The following is a 6,000-nucleotide window of genomic DNA, read 5'->3' as shown; positions in this document are numbered from 1 at the left end:
GAAAAGACTCTTGTTCTCATTGGGCTTATAGTTTTATTGGAAAGTAAATAATAGTAAATAATTTTTTAAAAAATACACAGCACTTTGATTTACTGATATTTCTTTTTGACTATAGTGCTCTTCCTAATCAGCCTATGGCAGAATCTTAGCTAACCATATGCCTTCCACCTTTTCTGATGTTTTCCTTTGATAAAATCTCCATCTATTGAACACTCCTCATACTCATTCAAAGAGTATCTATTGAGTACTTACCAATTTCAGTCCCTGCCTTGCCATTTATTCTTGTGGAGAAAAACAGAATAATTCAGAATAATTGTAATTGTACCTTTTGTGTGTGTGAACATGGTACTGGAATTTGATCCCAAGTCATTGTACATGCTGGGCAAATGCTGTACCACTGAGATAGATTTCTAGCCCCTCTAATTGTAACTTTATAAAACATCTTTATTTTCTACTAGATTAGATATTTGTGTGCTTAACTATATTATGCATTAAAAAAGATTCCCTTCAGCATAAAGCACAAATATAATCAATGCCTAGTAATTTTTAATGTAATTTAATTTTGTGCATTCCAAAGTACCACATAAAAACACAGGTAAGGGGCTGATAGTGTCACAGCATATGCCAAGCAATAGTTGACATAATTTGTCATTGGCTACTATCCTACACTTAGGGTTGACTTCATAGATATGTGACCTATGCATTCACACTGGGTTCCATGCTCAGAAGGGTCCTACACTTGGTTTAATACTGTCACCATCTTAAAATACTTACTTTTTAAATAAGAGACCTCTTATTTTTATTTATCACAGTGCTTTGCAAATTTTGTAATGACCTCTTCCCACATGGACTTGAATTTCTCTGGAGTGGTGGCCTCTCAAGGACAGGGAGAGTGTTGTTTATCTTGTAACTGCATTAAGAACAATAGGCAGGGCTGGGGAGATAGCTCAGCCTCGCAAGCACAAGGCCCTGAGTTCGATCCCCAGCACCGCAAAAAAAAAAAAAAAAAGAACAATAGGCAATAATTGAGAGTGATTTAATAATGGATACCAAGAAGCTGGGCACAGTGGTGCATCATGCCTGTACATCCCAGGGACATGGGAGGCTGTTAGACTGAGGGCAAGGCTTAGGCCTGGAAAGCAAGGTTCAGGGATCCAGAAGTTGAAAGAAGATGTGAGGCACGGATAGGAATATTGGTCATCCTTTATTCAGAGGCAACAATAACCCCTAACCAGCCCCCAATCATTTCCATTGGTCATTTTTATATGCAGGCCAAACAAAGAAGGCACATTGCCAACAGATTACATAAGTGGGCACATGCTCACATGCAAATGTTTATGACCTTGAGTACATATGCTAAATCAGGGTATTCATGACCTTGACTACACACTCACCATAACATAGCCAATTTATGGTCTTGGTCACATGCTAAAAACATAACATAACCTTGGCAAGGGAATCATTTGGGACTTACCCCAACAGAGACTGAAGCAGGAGGATCACAAGTTCAAAGCCAGCCTCAGCAACTTAGCAAGACTTTATCTCAAAATAAAAAATGAAAAGGACTGGGGATGTGGCTCCATAGTTAAGCACCCTTAGGTTCAATCCCTGGTACTAATAAATAATAATAATAATAATAGATACTAACAATAATATGCTTTAACATTTAACATTGGAATTATTTCCAGCAATTATTGCCCTGAAGACAATTTCACATTATTTCCAATGTTCAGATTTACAGAACCATACATCTAAACCCAAAAGGCTACTGAATTATAAACAATACACTCAAGCACTTACTATAGTCATTGAAATGGTGTTGGTTCTTTAATAGTGCAACCCCATCTAGTGGTAGTGGCACATCCAACCTTCTATTCATACTTGTAATCTTTTTAAAAATTACTAGCAAACAGCCTTTTGTCTAGTTGTATTTTATAATTAGGGTGATCTATGTCCCAATTTGGTCAGGACAGTCCTGATTTTTGCCTAGCATAATTATTAGTAATACTCTTTTTGTGGAAATAAATGAAAAACAACCTGATGAGAACAAGCAAAGATAGAAAAGGTGCAATTATATTTAGTTTGCCTTCCCCCACAAGACTATTTGCTATAGAAATAAAGTCAGTTGTCATCACTTGGATTTGGGCAGAGATTCAAAAGCAAGCAGAGAAATGGGAATGCTGTAAAGAAAAGTTTTCGGGTGTCTGTTGTTGAAGACTATTGGCTATAGGTGGATTAACCAGAAGCAGGGCATCCTAGGTTTTTCGTTAAGGATGAATATTTGCTCCTGTGTTTGGAGCAGGGACCAAAATTAGGGAAACTCTCCATTATTAATGGAGTCTTTGTTCTTTCGGACCAATGGATATAAAGATTATACTGTTTGGCCTCTTGGACTGTTGCCAGTGATAGTGGTCTGACTTCCTACATGTCTGACTTACAGATAGTTGTTTGGCTTTGTAGGCTGGTTACTATAAATAACAGGTGGGTTTGCTGGGATGGCCGCGGCAGATTGTGAGTCTGAGTTCTGTTTTTACATATGGTAGGCCTGTTATTCATTTATACGTTCAGTATTTTGCCTTTCTCAAAGTTTCCAGTTTGGGCAAATAAATTATATGGCCACCCTATGTATAATAGGAATCTGAGATAAAAAGAGGAGAGTGTGCATGCTAGAGGTTCCTTATTGAAGTTCAAAAGCAAGGTTGCCAACTTGCTGAAAGGTAGAAACAGAGTCGTCATCTTCTCCTTCTCCTTCTTTCTGTTGATTCTGTACAGGGATCCTCTCCCATTTAGGTATATTCCCAATCCTTTCAATTTTTTTATTTGAGATAGGATCTTGCTAAATTGCCCAGGCAATCCTTCTGTTTCAGCCTCCTCTGATTACAGGCATGCACCACCACACCCAGTTTGAGATAATATGAGTTTTCCACTGTTAAAAAAGAACCTTCAATTTATTTTGCTTGTTAAAGGGCAACAACTCCTTTTTCTAATCAGGTTGCCTTATTCATGTACCTTTCCTGAATGGAATGAAAATTATATTTCTAGCTTAACATGTTATACATTCATTCTGCAAATATGTATTGTTTGTCATGTACCAGTAACTATACTGAAGTCATGATACAGTAGTGATCAAAACATATGGTCTTGGAATTTATATTCTAGTGAGAAGAATAGGACTGCTGAGGCAATAAACATTTAATTATAATTATGAGAAGAAATGGGCTGGGGATTTAGCCCAGTGGTAGACCCCCAGCACCACATAACAACAACCAGAAAAGAAGGAATGAAAATTTCATTGCCCATAGAATCTTTCACATAGAAGGTTTTCAGCAGATAATTATTAAGAAAGTGAGTGAAAATTGTGAAGTGAATTATCAGAATACTCTGGTTGAAAATAACAAAGGGATCCTACTTCAGTCCAGTCCTTTAGACAGGAGAGGTCTGTCTGAGAATGTGATGGTAAGGACCTTCAGGACAGCAGAAGCCAGTCATAAGAGAGAAAAGAAGAGGGTTTTAGGTACAGAGAGAATCACATGAGCAAAGGCCGCAATGCAGGAAAAAAAAAAAAAAAATCGACCTGTTTTAGGAACAGAAAAAGATAAAAAAGACTTTCTTTGTTTTTGTTTTTGCTGTGCTGGGGATTAAACCCAGGGCCTCACACATGCTTGGTAAGCACTCTATCATGAGTCATATCCCAGACCTTTTTATTTTACTTTGAGACTTGATTTCACCAAGTTGCCCAGGCTTCCTTGAACTTGCATCCTCCTGCCTTCGCCTTCTGAGTAACTGGGCTTACAGACGTGAGCCACAGTGTCAGCTTCTTTGTTGTTGAAAACATTATTTGAGGTCTCTGTCACTGAAACCAATACTAATTTGAACAAATTTAGGTTATTTGGAAGAATTTAAAAATATGAACCTGAGCTAGATGTGAGAGAGCAAATGGCCAAGAAGAGTCAAAGTATTCCTGAATAAGAACCTAATGTTTTTACTATTTTTTAAACTATCGAGGTATAATTTATCTGTATTAAAAGGCATCCATTTTAAGAGCATAATTAAATTGGTCTTTAATTTAACTAAATTTATTTAATTACTTATTTATTTATTCATTCATTCGTTCACTCATTTTTAGTTCCAGGGATTGAACTCAGGGATGCTTAATCTCTGAGCCACATCCCCAGTGCTTTTTATTTACTTTTTTAAATTTTGAGACAGGGTCTCACTAAATTGCTTAGGCCTTGCTAAATTCCTGAGGCTGGCTTTGAACTGGTAATCCTCTTGCCACAGCCTCCCTAGCCTCTGGGATTACAGGCATGCACCACCACACCTGGCAATTATTAGTTTAAATTGATGAGATGTTTACATATAAAATTCACCATTTTAGGACTAGGGTTGTAGCTCAGGGGTCGAGCGCTTGCCTAGCATGTGTGAAGCACTGGGTTCGATTCTCAGCACTTCATATATTTGTATGCATATAAATAAATGAATAAAATGTCTATCAACATCTAAGAAAATAATTTTTTAATTCACCAATTTATTTTTCTTTTTTTTTTTTTTTGCGGTGCTGGGGATTGAACCCAGGGCCTCGTGCTTGCAAGGCAAGCACTCTACCAACTGAGCTATCTCCCCAGCCCTCACCAATTTATTTTAAAGTATTAAGTTCAGTGACTTTTAGTAAACTGACAGTGTTGGATAGGCATTACCACTATATGGCTGCAGGACATTTCCAGTAGCCCAAAGAGGAACCCATACTTATAAAGCAGTCACAAATCCTCCTTCTTCCCAGTCCTTGCAGGTCACTATTCAACTTTTTTTGTTTCTATGAAGTTGCCTATATTGGACATTTTATATAAATAGAATTTAAAATATGTGACCTTTTGTGTCTGGTTTTTCACATAACATATTTCCAAGGTTTATCCAGGATGTAGCATGTATTTCTCTTTTTGTTTGTTTACTTTTTGGTACTGGAGATTGAGCTCAGGGGTGCTTTACCACTGAGCTATACGCCACTTTTTTTTTTTTTTTAATTTTGAGACAGGGCCTTGCTAAATGTCTCCTTAAATTGCTGAGGCTGGCCTCAAACATGAGATCCTCCAATTTTTCTAAAAGTCTATAGTTTTTGTCTTGTTTGGCCACTGCCTCAATCTCCCTTCTTGCTGGGATTACAGGCATGTGCCACCACATCTGGCCTTTCTAAACCTTTCTTTCTCCTCCTTTCTTCTTAGACTCCAATTATACTCATGTTGGTACTTACTCTTCTTAGTGTCCCAGGAAATACTCTGATCCTTTGTTTTGTTTTCTTTTGTTTTTTGGTATTGGAGATTGACCAGACACTACCACTAAACTATATCCCAGGACTTTTTATTTTTTTATTTTGAGACAGAATTTTGCTAAATTCTTTAGGGCATTACCAAATTGTTGAGGCTGACTTTGAACTTGCAATTCTCCTGTCTTGGTCTCCTGACTCATTGGAATTGCAGACTTGTACCACTGGACCTGACTCTTGTCATTTTTATTCCTTTTTTTCTTTCTGCTTATTAGACTAGGTAATTGATCTGTTGTCAGGTTTGCAGATTCTTTTGCCAGATCTAGTAATTAAAATCCTCTAGTGAATTTTTCATCTTAATTGTGCTTTTTAGAGCCTGCAATTCTTTTGGGTTCCTTTTTATAATTTCTCTCTCTTCACTAATTTGTATGGTGGAACATTATTCTTATGGTCTTCTTTAACTCTTTGAGCATATTGAAAATAATTGATTTAGATTTTTTTGTCCAACAAGTTCATTATCTGGGATTTCTTTTTTTTTTTTTTTAATTTTACTAATTTTTTTTTTTTTTTTTTTTTTTTTTTTTGCGGTGCTGGGGATTGAACCCAGGGCCTTGTGCTTGTGAGGCGAGCACTCTACCAACTGAGCTATCTCCCCAGCCCCTAAAAAATTTTTTTACAGACTGCATTTTGATTCATTGTACACAAATGGGGCACAACTTTTCATTTCTATGACTGTACAA

This window comes from Sciurus carolinensis, chromosome 12, assembly GCF_902686445.1.
Source record: "Sciurus carolinensis chromosome 12, mSciCar1.2, whole genome shotgun sequence".
In the NCBI taxonomy this organism is placed as follows: Eukaryota; Metazoa; Chordata; class Mammalia; order Rodentia; family Sciuridae; genus Sciurus; species Sciurus carolinensis.
The sequence above is the reverse complement of the archived record's forward strand: the minus strand, read 5'-3'. Positions refer to the sequence as shown.